At 46.4% G+C, this 18,570-nt stretch overlaps 1 protein-coding gene and 1 long non-coding RNA gene across 2 annotated transcripts in view; one reads left to right on the forward strand and one right to left on the reverse strand.

The window, feature by feature from the left end:
- The window catches only part of NDUFAF2 (NADH:ubiquinone oxidoreductase complex assembly factor 2), a 323,300-nt gene that overhangs the window by 294,617 nt on the left and 10,113 nt on the right, over positions 1-18,570 (forward strand). The gene's annotated exons all lie outside the window — the stretch shown is intronic.
- LOC149122409 (uncharacterized) lies at positions 5,612-7,962 on the reverse strand. The gene is made up of 3 exons (XR_016220799.1): positions 7,828-7,962; positions 6,571-6,643; positions 5,612-5,736 (listed from the first exon to the last, which is right to left on the reverse strand). It is a non-coding gene; the product is annotated as an uncharacterized LOC149122409 (long non-coding RNA).

Here is an 18,570-nt window from a genome sequence, read left to right on the forward strand (position 1 = left end):
GATAGTAACTTAAGAACCATAATTAGACACTATTTTTGCTGCTATAGAGGCAACCATTTGAAAATTTGATAATCTCTTGTTGGTGAACGTGGAGTATCAGAAAGCGTACTGTGTGGTTGGAGCTAGGAGCTATCGATAGTGTCAAGTACCATGAAGTTTGCTAGTTCACAAATATTCAGGAGACTGAGATGCTGTATTCAATTGATGTGAACTTCAACTATTTCCTTAGAAAATATTCTATGACCATTTCTGTATTTTAAGAGATTCAAGAGAGATTTTAAAGAATTATATTATTTAATGAGCAAATATGAAAGTGTAATTTTCCTCAGATACTTTTACTGGAAACAACATTTACTGGTTTATTTTGTTTGTTTTATTTTGTTGTTTATGAGAGTTTTGAGCTGGAATTTATTTCCTAAGAAGTAGAGGTATATTAACTGTTCTCTATATAGAAAAAAAAAGTGAAGTCTAAGTATTATATTCTTCCTTACCCTTTAGATAAAAGATAGACAATTATTCATTGTGACACAGCTTTAGATAAATAATTATAAAATAAATATTCAATATTTAGTCAAGACAGTTCTTACAATCAACTTTTTTTTTCAAAGATTTATTTATTTACTTGAGAGGCGGAGTTACAGCGAGAGGGAAAGACAGACAGAGAGGTCTTCCATCTGCAGGTTCGCCCCTCAAACGGCCACAACAGCAGGAGCTGGGCCAATCCGAAGCCAGGAGCCAGGAGCTTCTTCCAGGTCTCCCACGTGAGTGCAAGCGCCCAAGCACTTGGGCCATCTTCTACTGCTTTCCCAGGCAATTAGCAGGGACCTGGATAGGAATAGCCGGCACTCCAACTGGTGCCCATATGGGATGCCAGAGCTGCAGGTGGATACTTAACCTACTGTGCCTTAGCACCAGCCCCATAATCAACCTTTCTAATGGATAAGCTTCCAAGATTTAGGCAGTCTACGAAAGCACTTTTAAATTAATTTTAGTATTTACTAACTTAAGTACTCAAAGACTTGGATTGTGAAGAGTCCAACAGACTGAAAGCCTGCCTGTCAAGAGTGCTATCAGTGGAGAGATCTTCAGCATTTCTATATCCTAACAGTTCACAATCCTTGCTCAATGTAAGTAATTCACTATTGACTCTGCCAGTAATTCTCCTAGAATACTTGCTTGGTATGTGCAACTGGAATTTCAGGCAATGCAGTTTAGCCATGATCTTGCTGTACTGAACCTCGCAAGAGCTAAAGACTGACTTGTTCACTAGACTCTTACATAGGGCTTAAGAAAGGACACTTTGAGAGGTCCTTGAAGTCTGTGTCTGAGGAAAGTCCATCCATTTTCTGTGATGTGCCAAGGATCAGCACATTCAGACTGGAAAAGACCATCTTGTCACCAGTTTTTCCTTTGTCTTAAAACTGTATGACCTACAGAGAGAGAGGAAGAGAGAGAGAGAGAAAGAGAAACAGATCTTCCATCTGCTGGTTCATTCTCCAAAGGGCGGAATGGCCAGGTCTGGGCCTGTCCCCTTAACCCACTTTTAATAGATTTAATTGTCTTGGTTCTTCTTAACAAAGCTCTTGCTTTTATTTGATTCATCCAAATTGTTTTTCTCCACCAGAGTTGTCTTATTCACAATGATTTTATCAGCTCCTTTAATTACATCTAAAATTCTCCAAACACACTTGTGTTTTTTTTGGTTTTTGTTTTAAATATTTTCATATTCTTAACTTTATTTCCTTCATGTGAGCCATTAAGGGCAGCTGAGTTGCCAGCCTTTGGCTTTTTTGCTTGTTTGTTTGTTTTGTTTTTTGTTTTTTGTTTTTTTTTACAGATAGAGTTAGATAGTGAGAGAGACAGAAAGATCTTCCTTCCGTTGGTTCAATCCCCAAATGCCCGCTACGTCCAGAGCTACGCCGATCCAAAGCCAGGAGCCAGGCACCTCCTCCTGGTCTTCCATGTGGGTGCAGGTGCCCAAGCACTTGGGCCATCCTCCACTGCCTTCCTGGGCCACAGCAGAGAGCTGGACTGGAAGAGGAACAACCAGGACTAGAATCCTGGGCCCATATGGGATGCTGGTGCCACAGGTGGAGGATCAGCCTAGTGAGCCAGGGCGCCGCCCCCAAACACACTTGTATTATCAGCATCCATATCATGAAGACTATGAAGTCTGTGGCATATAAGCATTTTCATTAAGCATTTGAAAATAAATTATAATTTTAGTAGGCTCTGAGTGAATTACATCGAAGACAAATAAACTATTGATAGGTGATCTCTTGGTTGTCTGGGTGGTCAGTGCAGTGTTTGGAGAAAGATGTTTTGATTGTGCTAGGTGAACTTTTGATTGTGCCAGGTGAACTTCAGTTGGATTAATCATTTCAGAGGTTGAGCCAGCACTGTGGCTTAGCAGGAAAAGCCACCGCCTGCAGCGCCTGCATTCCATGTGGGCTCCAGTTCAAGTCCCAACTGCTCTATTTCTGATCCAGCTCCCTGCTAATATGCCTGGGAAAGCAGTGGAAATGGCCCAAGACCTTGGGGCCCTGCACCCACAAGGGAGATCTGGATGAAGCTCCTGGCTTCAGGCTTTGGCCTAGTACAGCCATGGCCGTTGCGGCCATCTGGGGAGTAAAACATCAGATGGAAGACCTCTCTCTCTCTCTGCCTCTGCCTTTCCATCTCTGTAACTCTTACTTTCAAATACAATAAATAAATCTTTAAAAAATTAATTTCAGAGGCATGAGAAATTACAGTTCACATCGTACCAAACAATCCATGTAGTTCCACAGTGATCTGCTGAAGAAATTCATCTCTTTGGTCTGTTATTTTCTGAGAAGATCCACCTTAGAAAAATACTGAGATATGATCTTTAGAAATTGACAATGCTAAAACATCAGAATGAGGCAAAATCATAAGCTACTTGGTGAAAAATGTCTATCATGATTATAGCATACACACTAATTTGGTTCTTTGTATGAGAAGGTGCTGTCAGATCAACAGTAACATACCCCGTGGATCTCCCACCTTGAGAAGGTACCATTTCAGGCTAAGGCAATGACATTTTTGTCACCTGCCAATGCTGACCAGCATGTAATAGTGTTTGACGTCACTGGTCACAGAAGGTCAATAGTAACTGGATTCCACTAACGTGGGAGTTCTGGATCTGCCACGATGAGCTCCACTTCCATGGCATTCTCTTAGGATTTTCTCTTTGTCCCCCACTGAAACAATTATCAAGTGATTTTGTTTCCTGTCATTTCTAACATAAAACAGCTTTATGTTTTCAAGGTAGATTTCTGTGCTGCTGCCACTCGGCACATGGCTGGATGACGTTCACCTGTCTGCTTATAACATGTAATCTGTTTAACATGAAGGTCACTGTCTTCTTCTATTGTAACCAAAGTGGTCCCAAATTCAAGCAGCCCTCGTGGTTTTTTAAGGGGAAAATATGTATCCAGCTCTTCCAGCACAGGTTCTAGATGACACCATTGTGTGTGTTTTAAAGTTGGGTAGTGACTTTTCTACACTTAATGATACTCACTGTTACCCATTTCTTTGGTCTTTTTCAGGGGAAAGTTATACCTCATCTCTAAATTTACTTGATGGAATAAGTTAATTACTTGGCAATCCAATTTATGGAAATAAATTATAGTTCAAGCTGTGATCCCAAATACTCATGTGGTTATCAACTTAAAATTGTTTCTGTCTATAGGACAGAAATAGGGGTAAGGGATACTCACCAATAATCACCATCCTAACTTAACACAAGGCATCAAGACACCATGGGGCATATCCAATAAACAAAATAAGAGAAACAAACTCCCAATGACATTAGATATGAGAACGACCTACATACATGTGTTTCATTGTCAAAAAGCAATACCAGAATGGATTAAAATTATGTAAAGAAAAGTGACTAAAAGTAGTCTTGTGGGGCTGGTGCCATGGCTCACTTGGTTAATCCTCCACCTGCGGCGCCAGCATCACATATGGGCGCCGGGTTCTAGTCCCAGTTGCTCCTCTTCCAGTCCAGCTCTCTGCTGTGGCTCGGGAGGGCAGTGGAGGATGGTCCAAGTGCTTGGGCCCCTGCACCCGCATGGGAGACCAGGAGGAAGCACCTGGCTCCTGGCTTCGGATCAGCACAGCACCAGCCGTAGCAGCCATTAGGGGGGTGAACCAACAGAAGGAAGACCTTTCTTTCTGTCTCTTTCTCTGTCTATAACTCTACCTGTCAAATAAAAAAAAAAAAAAAGAAGTAATCTTGCAAATTTGCAAGACAAATAGAATTTCTACAAATAAATGTTGTAATTGAAACTCTAATAAACTGGCTAAACAGATTAGGCATAGGCAGAAAAAAACAGTCAAAATTACTCACAAGGTAGAGCAGAGACAAAGAGATGGAAAGTATGAAAGGGAATTCAAGACACTTAGAGAAGCCAAGACACTTACATAGGTCTAATAGGAGTTGTAGAGACAAGAGCCACTTTGAATAGTTAACCAGGGAAAGCTTCTTGAGAAAAGTGAATAAAATATATGTGATTAGATGATTTAAGCTAGAAATTGGGAATAATTCTTAAATTTTACTTACCGATGTGGTCTTCTGTCTTTGTTGTAGTTCCCTAATTCTGATGTCATTTCATATGTGACTGGAAATTCAATGAAAGGGATTGGCATGGGTGATCAAAGTCTATCAAGCTACAGATAGCCGCAGCCTGGGTGGAGGGATCGGGAAACCCTTATCCTACGGGTATGAACCCGTCTCCTGTATGTATGTATCCATACACTTGGATACACTCTCGCATAGGCCATTCAAAGCATTCCAAAAACCTTAATTTTCTAGTATCAGATCTTGTTTTTAATTAAGGCTTAACTTCCACCCTCCCTTGCATCCCCATAGAAGGATTAGGCCAGGCTGCATCACATCTGGCCAGGCCTGTGATGTCTCAGGGATTTATGAATGACAAGCTGTATTAGATCCAGGGTCGTGTGCAGTCATCCTGAAATCAGGAGCTGAGCGCTCCCTTCTCGGGGCACTGAGGTCAGAGTGAACCGCCATCAAAGGCGGTGCTATCTCCACTCTCGCCTCCTCTTTCCAGAGTCTAGCTTCATGAAAATTCAGAGCCAGAATCTTGGGGCTTTCTCTAACGAGTAATGGATAATGGCAGCAAAGCTGCTTCTTTGTTAACATCAGGACACTGGTTTAGAGGAGGGTGAGGGTTGAAAAAGGCTGAGATCAGTGGGTGAGAGATCCTGCCCGGGACAGGCGGGCACTGTGGGTTCAACGGCAGGGGAGACGGCTCTTGCACCCCAGCAGAGAGGTCAATGGAAAAGCAAGGTCACAGGCCCTGTCTGTGGGAGTTCGCACTAATAAGCTGAAAAATATGCAAACCAGAGGGTTCGTGCAGAAGTTCAGACATTCTTAGGGCATTGCTGAGAATTATTTTGAAAACATACAATGCGATTATTGAGGGGCTGGTTTGTCAGCAGGCTGCAGCAGACGCGCCGGGAATGTGGGAGCCGTTCCTGAAGCCGCTGTCGTGGCCATGGGGCGTGGAGAGACGCTGGTCTCCCTGGGAACTCGGCAGGCTGTGTCTGGGCCATCAGACCGGCTGGGCAGCTCAAAGCTGTCTCTGTTCCCTCAGCGACTGCCACCATGGAGGCAAGTCCAGCCGAGGCCCCGAGGTCACGCCCTGGCTCCTGGAAGCCCCTGCCTCTGCCTCTGCGGGGGACAAAGTGCTGGAACAGAGCAATGAAAAGAGCAGAAATCCCCAATATCAGGAGCTGAGACGGAGGCCTAGAGATAGACTTCACATGGCACCCCAGGCTAATACGCGTGGAAGTGTTTTTTAAAAATTCCGAGTGCTACGTAAATAAAAGCTAATACTGTTTCTATATAATAGCATGGCTTAGTGGATCCGCAAGCCGTAAGCACTGAGCCGTGGATAAGCTGGTCCTTAAAAATAGAACCAATTGTACCATCTTCTCTCAGTGCTCCTAATCCATAATTCAACCTTGTGGAAATTCAGCGAGACTTTGTGATGTATCATGGTTGGCAGCATGCAAGCAAAGTAGAGTCTTTCTTTTTCTCTTTAAAAAAAATAAACTAATTTTAAAATTGTACACATTTATGGAGTATCATGAGATGTTTATATACATGTCCATTGTGTATAATGTTCAAATAAAAATCTCCTCCAACATTAATTATTTCTTTGTGGTGAAAACATTCAGAATTCTTTTAGCCTGTCTGAAGTATATAGTACATTATTGTTATCTGGCCACCTATTGTGCACTGGCATGCCAGAACTTAGTTCTCCAGTTGAACCATCGCTGTATCCATTGACCAGCCTCTCCCCTGGCCTCCTCCCCAGCCTCTGCTAACTGCCATTCTACTCTCAGCATCTACAAGGTCCAACTTTGTAGATTCCACATCAGTGCGATCATGCAGCACCTGTCTTTCTGTGTCTGGCTTATTTCGTTTCACATAATGCCTTCCATTTATATCCTTGCTACTGCAAATGACAGGATCTCATTCTTTTTATGGCTCAGTAGTATTCCATTGTGTATACGTACCGCATGCTCTTTACCCATGCATCTGTTGGTGGACACCCAGGTTGATTCCATTTCTTGACTACTGTGAACAGTGCTACAAAAAACATGGGAGTACAGGTGTCTCTTCAACGGAGTGATAGCATTTCCTTTGGCTAGATACCCAGTACTGGGATAGCTGGATCATATGGTAGATCTATTTTTAATGTTTTGAGGAACTTCCATATGGTTTTCCATAATGGCTGTACTAATTTGCATTCCCACCAGCTGTGTGTAAGAGTTCCCTTTTCTCCACATCCTTGCCAACATTTGTTGTCTTTTGAGACTTTTCGTTTCTTAACATCAGTTATGGTCAGATGAGAAACAAGAGAACAAAAAGTGGCAATTAATTAAATTAAATAGCTCACATTAATATGTACCGTTTTACAATATTCAAAGCACTTTTGCTTTATAGCCTCAGAGTTGTGTGAGATTAGCAGGGATTGTTCTCTCCATTTTCCAGGCAAGGACACTGAGGCTCAGCAGGGTTGTACCTGGTAGCACAGCTGGGGAGCAGGCCCCCCACAGGTGTACAGTCCAGCGGCCCTTGGGATACTCTGCAAAAATGTGGCAGGTTCACATTCTAAATCCAGAAACTTAACCAGCTGAGCCATAGCATTGTACAGACAGAACTTCCCCTGTGTGTGGCTCCCAACAAGGTGCAAAACAGAGGGGTGCCTGGGGATAGGGTGTGTTTGACTTGCCGAAACTACCTTGCACCTGCTGTAGCTTCTCTCTCAGAGCCGGGCAAGGGAATGCTTGCTGCAGTATCAGGGTAATTGCATCCTGGTAATAGCACACTCAGCACTTTCCATCTAGATGTTATCTCATTAACCTTCCTGGGGTCCCGGGGAGGCATGTGCTAAACGCAACCTTGGCCTGGCCTCCTTTGCTGCAGGAAAGGGCAATCAGGCTTCCTCTGCTCCCTGGGATGAGAGCCTTGGGCTCTGCGGCTGTTCCGCCAGGTCCTGGGGCCTTTTAAAGGAAATGACTGGTGTGTAGGCAGCAAACATTATTGTCACATTCCAAGCATAAGTATTTAGGAGTTCCTTATTGTTATAAAACGGGGTATTTGCTTTTCTTTAATGATAATGAGTACTGGATAAATATCTTTTAGGTCTTGTTATTTAATCCTTACAATGGTGGAGGAAATAGGTATTTTTACCCCCATGCTATTAGAGTTGGAGGTTCTTACAGAGGAGACAAATTGCCCAAGGACACATTCATATTAGGTGGCCTGACCTGGGTGACTTCCAAGCCAAGATGTGAGGCGCCAGCATCTTTCTGAAGGGGCTGTTCCATTGTTTGCCCTCATGAGCTGCAGGGAAAGAGTGGGGACCCAGCCACACAGCTTCGTGGGCCTCGACCCAGCATGCAGCCATCCCTTGTCTTGCAAGCCTTAGGACCTGTAGGGGAGGGGTGGAGAGGGGAGGACTGGGTCACTGGGCCCCACAGCAGCTCCTGGGGGTCCTCAGTGAGGTCTTCCCAAACCCAGGGGTGTTTGGGGGCCTCCCTGTGATATGGGAAGGTAGGTCATGTTAGAGAAAGGAGCTGAGGTTTGATAGCCCCAGCAGATCCACCAGGGGCACGACCCATGGCAGGACACTCTGGCCGGCTGGCACAGCAGCTGCAGCCGCACCCCCCCCCCCCCGGCAGCCCGGCCCAGCCTGCATGACCACGCCCGCTCTGTGTACCATCCAGATCCCTTCCCCTTCTGTGTCCCACCCAAGCCCACCCTGCTTTTTCTGTGCAACGGCAACTGTGAGTTCCATAATGTTGCACAAGTGGCACCATCTTGAAAAATCCAATATGGTGGCAGGCTGTGTCCCTATGATAAACTTCAGATCATCATAATATCATTAGAATAAAAGTCCTATGACCAGCACTCCCACTCCCATCACACACCTGACACCGCGCCACTTTCCAATATTTCCAAAAAAGAGAATGGAGATGGGTGGTGCTCTAGCTGGCCCCCAACCCCATCCCCTTTGAGTATTCAATTAAGCTCTACCTCAGACACCAACACCTATGCCTCCCAATAGTATAAAAGGAAGGCCCAAATCTTACTGAGGTGTCTTTTTGCATTTTGGCATTTTGTTCATTCTCTCTGTTAAATTGGCCTTATTTCTAGAGTGTTCAATTTTTGTTGCTTAAAAAAAAATCCCACTTCCCTGTATACCATTAGACCTCCACTTTGAACTTCTTCACACGTGGAGGGAAGAACCTGCAATAAGTCCAGGCCAAGGGTCCCAGTGCCCACAACACTGAGCAGTCAGGGCAAGGAGTGCATGCCTTTCGAGAAGAAAGGACTTTTAAAAACAGATTTTGAGGCCAGTGCTGTAGCTGGTAAAGCCACCACCTGCGATGCTGCCAGAATCTCCTATGGGGCTCCTGCCCTGCTTGCAATCCAGCTCCCTGCTAATGGCCTGGGAAAAGCAGCAGAAGATGGTCCATTTGGGCCCCTGCCCCCAAAATGGGAGACCAAGATGAAGCTCCTGGCTTCTGGTTTGTAGCCATATAGGGAGTGAACCAGTGGATGCAAGTTCTCTCTCTTTGTAGCTCTGACGTTCAAATAAATAAATCCTTTTTTAAAAGAATTACGAAAAATAATTTATATGCCTTCATTGCATTTACATTAGCTTCTGGAGTTAAGGCCAAAGTCCTGCTAATAATAGCTTTGATACAAATCGGTTGTAAGAAGAAAGTTACTGTCTCAGGTTAATGATGAACCAGGGGTAGGCGCTGTGGAGTAGTGGGGTCAGTGGCTTGTGATGTCTTCTTTATCCCACTTCAGAGTGCCTGGGATCCAGCTCTGCCTCTGCTTCCAACCAGTTCCCTGTTAAAGTGCACCCTAGGAAGCAGTAGGTGATGACTCAGGTACTAGGGTCCCTGCCACCCACATGGGAGACCCAGATTGAGTTCCTGGCTTTCTCCTCCCCCGCCCCCAGCCTTTCAAATAAATAAATAAACAGTGACGTTCCAGCACCATAATTTCACAGTGAGTGACTCTCCAGTGACACCACTTGTCTGAGCAGTGGCTTTAGCCTGGCCTTGGACTCAGGAATGCATGTGCCTGGTACTGTGTGTGCTTTAGAGTTTGACATGGCCAGAGGGACGGACTGGAGCCAACACTCACTTTCACATTCTTCCATGGAAAAGTGGGTTCAGATTAGGATCAGTCACACCAGTAAGCACCCCCGGAAAGAATCAAGCCACCTTCCCTGAGGCTACCTTTCTCATACAATGTCTGGGCATGTGACTAATCACAAAGCGCTGATAAGGCAGTGTGTGTTCAACATAAATTATAAACTGCATGTCGGCCTGATGGCATCCAAACAGGTATTTCCAGCTCTGTCAGCTCCGAGTCACAGCCTAATGAATACTTCTGGAGGTCTTAGCTGATTCCTCATCTACTGAAATTTCAATGGCTCCTCTCCTTTATTTACATTAGCATAAAAACACAAACTGAACTTCAGATAGTCATATGGTTATGCCTGTAAGTCAGCAAATAATAAACTGTTATAATAATAAAGACTTGCTCTTTTCCAGAGGGACAGACTTTAACCTCAAGTAGCCCACGTCAGTGTTTGTCATTCTTACAGACAAATTCTCCCGTAAGTCTAACCAGAGTCTCTCCTGCTTTAATTCCACTTCCCTTTTCATATATTTCTTCAGAAACCAGGAAGAACAACTGCATGACATCCCATCTGTAAAACCTTCCATGAACTTCAAAAACAGCACCAGCTTCCTCTGCAGGCTTCTCTTTACCCTGAGCTAAAAACTCTGGTTCCTCCTAACTTTCCATTTTGACTTAGTTTTCCCCAGGAGAGGACCCTGAATCGCCTCTGGCATCGCCCCATCCTTGTTAAGTGTGGTGCTGCCCTGTTAGGGCACAGTCGGGCGGATTCTCTCTCCCAGTGCATTCTGCAGGCAGGGTGGCTCCAGCCCAGTCACAGCATCAGAGAGCACTGCGGAGTCTCTGGCAGGAAGCAGACGTCCCCATCAAGCTACAAGCCGTCTGCAACCATTCCACACATCCGGGGGAGACAACAGTGCCCGGTGGGAAAGGGCCGTCTCCTCCCAGGAGACTGCACTGTCAGAAAAGCCTTTTCCCCAGACTCGCCGCATGACTTGCTCTCATGGCACCACAGGTCAGGGAAACGAGACTGCGTGGACCAACCACCCTCATCCCCGCCACAGCCTGTCCAAGGGAAGGAGTCATTTCCCCAAGCACAAGGCCCTCCAACCAATCCTAGGCTCCCCCAAGCAAGGACAAAGGCAGGGAAGGGACAGTGATTTTTATCAGGTGCACAGTCCTCCCCATTTTTGATGGGGAGGAAACAATTCCCCCCATGGCTCAAAATATTAACAATAGCACAGCAACACCATTAGCGAGAGCTCACTCGGTGCCGTGGAGGAGAGAACTAGCAAGTACACCAAGATGAGCAAGAAAGGATCCTTGACCCACAGAACAAGCAATCAAGCTGGGGAGAAGACACATCGTATATGGTGTGAAGACTCAATAGTAAGTGACAAGAGGAGGCATGCACAGAACGTTCTGGAAACCCAGAGAAGGAACTTAGCTCAACAGAAGGGTGTGATTGCTGGGGAGAGGCCAGCCGGAGTGGCTGAAAGCGCTGAGAACGAGGTAGAGCAAGAAAACAAGACCCGGGAGGACTTGGCGTGAGGGCTGTGACTGCTGATTTTCTCGTCTTTGTTTGGATCTTATGTTTTCTTATTATGGCTCATCTAAAGTTGATGAAACAGAAAATCCTTTCAAGCCTTGAGGCTGGTGTGAATTTCAAGGGTCATTTCCCATGAGTTCATTTTTTATATTTTGTGTCTGGATGAAATCCATTTTATGATCAGTGAATTCCATATTTAAACAAGGAAACTACTCATCCAGTAGGAAAATGTCTGCGGGAGAAAATCAGCACAGTTCTGATTGTCATGATGTCATTGCCTCTGTAAGCGAGTTGTTTTCTAGTGTTACAAGAAAACTTCAGTAATTTGGACTGCAGAGGAGTCCGAATGAGTGAGTCATTTAGAATTATTAAAAGATACAGATTTTTATTACTTTTACTTGTGTGTCTTTAAATTTTTTTTTATTTATCTGAAAGGCAGAATTACAGAGACACAGAGAGAGAGATCTTCCATCTACTGGTTTATACTCTGAATGGCCACAATAGCAAGGTCTTGGCCAGGCTAAAGCCCAGAGCCAGGAGCTCCTTCCTGGTCTCCCACATGGGTATCAGGGCCCTAAGTACTTGGGCCATCATTGCTGGCTTCCAAAGTGCATTAGCAGGGAGCTGGATCAGAAGAAGAGGAGCCAGGTCTTGAACCCCTGTTCTGATATGGGACACAGGCATTGCAAAAGGTAGCCACCACACTCGTCCACGTCTTCAGATAGGAGAACAAAGATCTGCTTTATGAGGACTGTGCTTAAACAGAAGAGAATGATTTCCTTCCCACATCCTCCCCGTAGGTGCTCCTCAGATGGTGAGGGACCCTGGAGAACAAGTTGTTCTGTCCTCCTGCATCTTTCAAATTTCGGGACAATTTACATTAGACCTCCTTTTACCTACAGGGAATACACTACAAGAACCCCAGAGATGCCTAAACCTGAAAATAGCACAAGACTCACTCTATAGCTTTTTTTCCTGTACGTACAGTCAGATATTAACAACAATAACTTCACAATTTGTTTCTTTCTTTATTAAGTTGAGGACTTCCACCTTCACTTCAAAGAAAGAGAGAGAGAGAGAGATTGATTTTCCATCCGCTGGTTCACTCCCCAAATGCCCACAACAGCCAGGCCTGGACCAGGCCAAAGTCAGGGACCTGGAGCTCCATCTGAGTCTCGCACACATTTGAGTCATCATCTGCTCTGCCAGGATGTGTGTTAGCAGGGAGCCGGATCAGAAGTGGAGTAACTGGGCACTGCAGTATGGGATGCCAGCATCGAAAGAAGTGGCTTAACCCATTGTGCCACAACACTGATGACCCTGTTTCATAAACATTTTGAAGACCCCTTATATGTATGGATTTCAAATATTTTTGCATCAAAAAATCGCATATTTTTAATTCCATTTTTCATGAGCTTTTTGAAGCACCCTTGTGTGGTGCAGATATTCTGGATGAAGGGATGGTTCACATCCCAGGCAGAACAGAGAGGAGCAGCAAGAGATTTTATTGTGCTGTTTTGAACAGCACTCAGTTGGAAATGTATGAATCGCTTAAATCTGAAATTTTCCGTTTAATGTTTTTGGATCGCAGTTGACCATAGGTACCTGAAACCACAGAAAGCAAAATCACAGGTAAGAGGGGACTATTATTGTATTTGCTTTCACAAAGGTAAACTTTAGCCTGGTCTCTGTTGAGTTTATTACAGAGTTATAAAAATGTAAAAAATAATTGCTTTTTAATTCACTGGAGTTCTGTATGCATGTTTTCATGCTGAGAATGCAATCTTTCACTTAAATAAGGAAAGAGAAACCTTCCAATATATACCCAACGAAAAGTCATAAATGCCTGGCCATTCAGGGCAACAAACCATATAAAATAGATTCCTTAACAATCACATGAATGAAAGTGAAGGCAAGGTATCTATCACCTGTTAGATACACAAAGGCTTTTATAAAATGATACATAAATAAAGTGTTTATTCCCAAGGCTGATAAAACTGTGGATAAGGAAATGTCACCATTTTATCCTGATACAGTTATACATGTGAAAGAATGTCATGGGGGCCAGCGCTGTGGCGTAGAGGGTAAAGCCGCCACCTGCAGTGCCCACATCCCATATGGGCACTGGTTTGAGTCCTGGCTGCTCCACTTCCAATCCAGCTCTCTGCTACAGCCTGGAAAAGCAGTAGAAGATGCCCCAAGTTCTTGGGCCCCTGTACTCACGTGGGAGACCTGGAAGAAGCTCCAAGCTCCTGGCTTTGGATCAGCCCAGCTTGGCTGTTGCAGCCTTCTGGGGAGTGAACCAACAGATGGAAGACCTCTCTCTCTCTGCCTCTGCCTCTCTGTAACTACCTTTCAAATAAGTAAATAAATCTTTGGGGAAAAAATTTCAAAGGAATGTTATGGTAGCCTAAAACTTTAAAATAATTTGCATGCCCATGAATAGAGAACTGATTACATTAAATAATGGCATAGCCATGAAGGGGAATGCTACGCATTGATTGGAATTGAATATCTGGATGTGCTAACTCTCTAAAATCCGACATTTATTCCATAAACAAAGTACAGAGCAGAATTAAAGTTATCTCTGTGTACACATATGGAGAATATGTTTTCTTGAAGGAAATACGTGAAGGCTGTTACAGCTGTTACAGTAAGTAACCTTAGAGATGAAGGACTAGAGATGAATGATGGAAGACTTTTCATTTGATTCTGTGCGGGAACTGCTGTATTTTAAAAACTTGAAGTGTTTTTGTTTTGTTTGTTTGTTTTTGTCAAAAAGCAGGTGTTTGGCCTAGTGGTTACCACACACGTTAGGATGCGTGTGTCCCACATCTGAGTGCCTGGCTTTGATTCCAGCCCTGGCTACTCATTCCAGCTTCTTGCTAATGGATCACTGAAAGACAGCAGTGATGGCTCGAGTAGTTAGTCCCTGCCAGCCATATGGGAGACCTGAATTGAGTTCTAGGCTCCTGGCTCTGGCTTGGCCCTGGCCATTGTGGGCATTTGGGGAGTGAACTAGGGGATGGGAGTCTTTCTCTCTCTCTCTCTCTCTCTCTCTCTGCCTTTCCAAGAAAAAATAAGAATAGGTTCTATGGTCATGATTTCACATGGAAAACTAACAATACGAGAAAGAGCCAGTGCAGAATGACCAGAATGTTCTGACAGTCTATCATGTTCTTGATTCCATTTGTACATAGAGACAGAAGCCTAGCAGACACGCCTGAACCATCATTGTGGCAGCTCCTAGCCAGAGGCAGGGAAGTGCTGAGACTGTAGAACGTTCACGCTTTCGGTAGTTTAATTTTGTACAGTGACAGTGAATTATCAGAAAGGAAAGCATACATTTTTCCAACTGGAGGGGAAGTGAAGAAAGACTATCCTGCACCCCTCTCCCCTGTGCAGGAAGTGCTCCTGTCTGAGCTATGCGGGAACAAAGGTTTGGCTGCATCTCTCACCTGGCTCTGCTAAGTTCACTCTCCTCCATTTCCCTTTTAAATTCCATCTGCTGTGAAGCCTTTGTAGTCAGTGAAATAGGTGAGATAGCTCTCCTTGGATCCAACTTATCTACCCAAGTAGAAAAGCTGGAAAATAAAAATTAAAAACAGAATGTTCCAACAAGATGCTGAAAATCGACCTAACCTGTAAATGAAATCAACACCACAGATTTTTTTTTTTTTTAACAAGGAGCTGTCAGCTGGCTGAAATGAAAGGACCCAGCAGGCTCCCAGAGACCACCTGTGGGGCCCCCCACTCTCACAGCCTCCTTGTTTTCCTGACCAGCTCATCATCTCAGTTTTCCTAACCTAGGAGGCTGCTATGAGAATCTGATGGGGGCAGGAGCAGTGCCATGGAAATGAAAGATGATTAAGTGCTGGGTAAGCCCTGGAGGATAGGCCTTGTAGCATGGGCTCGTTATGAATATTGCCTGGAAAATTAGGAGAACCCACGATGTTCATTAACCCTAATATGCTCTGACATTATCAACAAAATGCTCTGACAACCCAGTCCCAACAAGAGCCTTTTTCAATTATTTTTCTTCTCAGGATCTCAAAAATGCTTAAATGTCACTTTAAGTCTTACATCATGACTACAATGATGGGTGTGAACTGCTATTGGGCGACCAATTTTATCTGTGTTGACACATTTTCCAGCCCCTCCCCCATCAACAATAAGAGCTACGTCTCTGGTGACGGCTGGGAGCCACTATTACAGTATGGAAGGGCTGCTCAGTTGTGTCCAAGGCTAGAGGAGAGCCCAGAAAACAGAAACCTCAGCTTAAGGCGCAGATCAGGTTCCCATTTGGTCCAGGGAAACCGGAAGGAGCGATCTGGGCAGGCACACATAAGGGGAAGTGGCCAAGCAGGGGTTCCTAAAGCCAGACCACCATTTACTGTAGGAGCAGTTCTGCTTCACCATGGTTGGAATCTCAGTATGACTCTAGCTACAGAACATTCCATGTGATAACCCACAAACAAGAGAAGTGGATCTTTTATCTAAGTTGAGAAAATATTTAATGTCAAAATCATCTACTGGCTTTTAAAAAAAAAATATTTATTTGTAAGATAGCTAGAGATCTTCTGTCTGCTCATTCACTCCCCAAAAATATGCACTAGCCAGGGCTGGGCCAGGCCAAAGCCAGAAACCAAGAACTCCATCCTGGTCTCTCATGTGAGTAGCAGGGGCCCAAGCGTTTGGTCCATCTTCCACTGCTTTCCCAGGTGTATTAGCAGGGAGCTGGTTGGCAGCAGAGTAGCCAGGACTCGAACCAGTTGCCCATATGAGATGCCAGTGTTGCAGGTGGAGGCCTAACCGGCTGCTCCACAATGCCAGCCCCAGTGTAGTCCACTGTTACTGGCTGAATTGTGTTTCCCTGAAAAGGTGAGTTGCATTCCTAATCCCTGATCCCTCTAACTCTGAATGTGACCCTATTTGGAAATTGGGTCTTCATTTTTTAAAATGAGATTATTAGGGACTACCTTTCAGGAAAGGGGGAAATTTAGATACAGAAACCGTCAGAGGGTGCCTCCAAAAGTTCCTGGGAAATGCATGCTGTGAAAAATCTTTTGCACCAGCATAAATTTACCTGTTAATTCCATTTTCCGTGAACACCTCGCTATCACCTGGTATATGCAGGGAAAACAACAGGGGAAGTCGCTCTTGGGGTGACACTTTATAGAACCCAGGGCACGCCTGGCTTACCAGAAGCTGGGAGGGAGGAAGGGCACAATCCTTCCCCAACCTCTCACCTTGGGACTGTGTCATAGTAAATTTCTTTTTTTTTTTTTTTACCTTTTTTTTTTTTTCATTTGACAGGTAGAGTTATAAGCAGAGAGAGAGACAGAGAGAAAGGTCTTCCTTCCGTTGGTTCACCCCTCAAATGGCCACGATGGCCAGCGCGCTGCATCGATCCGAAGCCAGGAGCCAGGCGCTTCTTCCTGGTCTCCCATGCAGGTGCAGGGCCCAAGCACTTGGGCCACAGCAGAGAGCTGGACTAGAAGAGGAGCAACCGGGACTAGAACCCGGTGTCCATATGGGATACCTGCGCCGCAGGCGGAGGATTAACCAAGTGAGCCATGGCGCCGGGCCCAGCACAGTAAATTTCTATTTATTAACTAGGTAGGCAGCCACTCGGAATACTTTGCTGTGGTAGCACTAAGAAACAAATATATCTACTAAAGTCACAACCAGATAACGGAGTAAGAGTAAAACCATAGCTTATTCTAGCATGGGTTGTTTTGGTAACAGAAAAAGTAACTGGAGTTCATGGTTTCTTCCCTCAACATCCTTATTATGATTTAAAAGGGCATTGGGGTGGAGAGCGTGCGCAGGGGCGCTCCCATCCCCTGGAACACTCTCCAAGTACATGCCCGCAACCCCTCGCCTGAGCCAGGCATCTGGAATGCAATGCACGTCTCCCTCGCGGGCGGCAGGGACCCGACTCCCTCGGCTGGGCTGTCACGCGCTGCCTGCCAGGGTGCACAGTAGAGGAAGCTGGAATCAGGAGTGCAGCCAGAACTTGAGCCGAGGCGCTCTGCTACAGGACGTAGGGTGTCCCAAGAGCTAGCTCAACCACTTGGATATTTCCTGAGAACCCTGAGCGAGGAGGCAGGGCCCTTCCTGTGGAATGCACGCAGCCAGTTAAGCCCCTCTCTCGGGGGCAGCCGGGGCAGGTGGGCGCGCCCTGTCGGAAACTGGCCCGTGGCGGCTTGGCTCCGCGCGGAAGCCCACGCTGACCTAACTGCTCGAGGCTAACCCGTTCGCAGCGGGAGACGAAGGCAGTGATGAGGACCCTCCAGGCCATGGGAGCCCTGAGCCCGACACCAGGCCGAGACGGGAACGACGGACAAAAGGCTGAAAACCCGGACCCCGACCCGGCCAGGGACGGGTGTTTACCAGGAAGGACTGCCGAGGGGACGGCCTCCCTCGCACCCAGCCTCCGTCCGCCCGGGGCCAGACCCACGCCTCGGGCCTCAGCCTTTGTTTTCATTCATTCAGCGGAGCCGGAGCGCTCCCTTTTGTCTCCAGAGTGGGCCGGGCGGGAGGGGAGGGGAGTGACGTCATAGAGGAGCCTTGGAAACAATGTTGCAAATTTGGGGTCATTTCCTCCTGTTTACCTCACCCCCCCCCCTCCCAGCAGAGACTTCTTTGATCCTCACCCAGAACGCGTCAGAAGCGCGGGTCTGCCGCTGTGTTGGAGGGTTGGCACAGCCAGGTGCTGTCCCTGGCACCGACTTTCACAGTCAACAAACCGGCACCTGCTTGGGGAGCGAGACGCGGAGTGGGCGCCGCCGCGGGCCGCTTCCCGGGCGCTCGGCTCGCTGGGATCTGCGGCCGCCTTCCCACGCCTGGGCCGGCGAAAGGGGGTTGTGGTGGTGGTGGTGGTGGTTTGCTGAGCCCTTGTGCATCCGGCTTCTCCAACACACTTACTTCAGCGGCTGAGACAGAAGCCACCCTGCCGCCGCGGTGGCCGTCACGGAGTGTTCCTCCACGGTACCTTCGGACTGGCAGCGAGCGGAGGCCGGGGGTGGGGCCTGACGCGTGCTTTATGCACGAACGTATCTGGAAATAGTGAAAAACACAACCCGCCGAGGGTGAGGCCAGGTCACGGCCGAGCCGGGAGAAGCGAGCTGTTGGCTGCGGAGGGCGGGCGGCCGGCGCGCGGCGCCCTCCCGCAGGTGGCTCCGGAGTGGCTCGGGGTCAAGTGGAAACGGGCCGAGGAGGCGCCCTGCGTCCAGACTCCGGAGGGGTGGCCCGGGCTGGGCCCGCACCTCTCTCTCCCTGCCCGGCCCTCGCGGCG

This window comes from Oryctolagus cuniculus, chromosome 14, assembly GCF_051225735.1.
Source record: "Oryctolagus cuniculus isolate XC-2025 breed Fujian yellow rabbit chromosome 14, ASM5122573v1, whole genome shotgun sequence".
Taxonomy (NCBI): Eukaryota; Metazoa; Chordata; class Mammalia; order Lagomorpha; family Leporidae; genus Oryctolagus; species Oryctolagus cuniculus.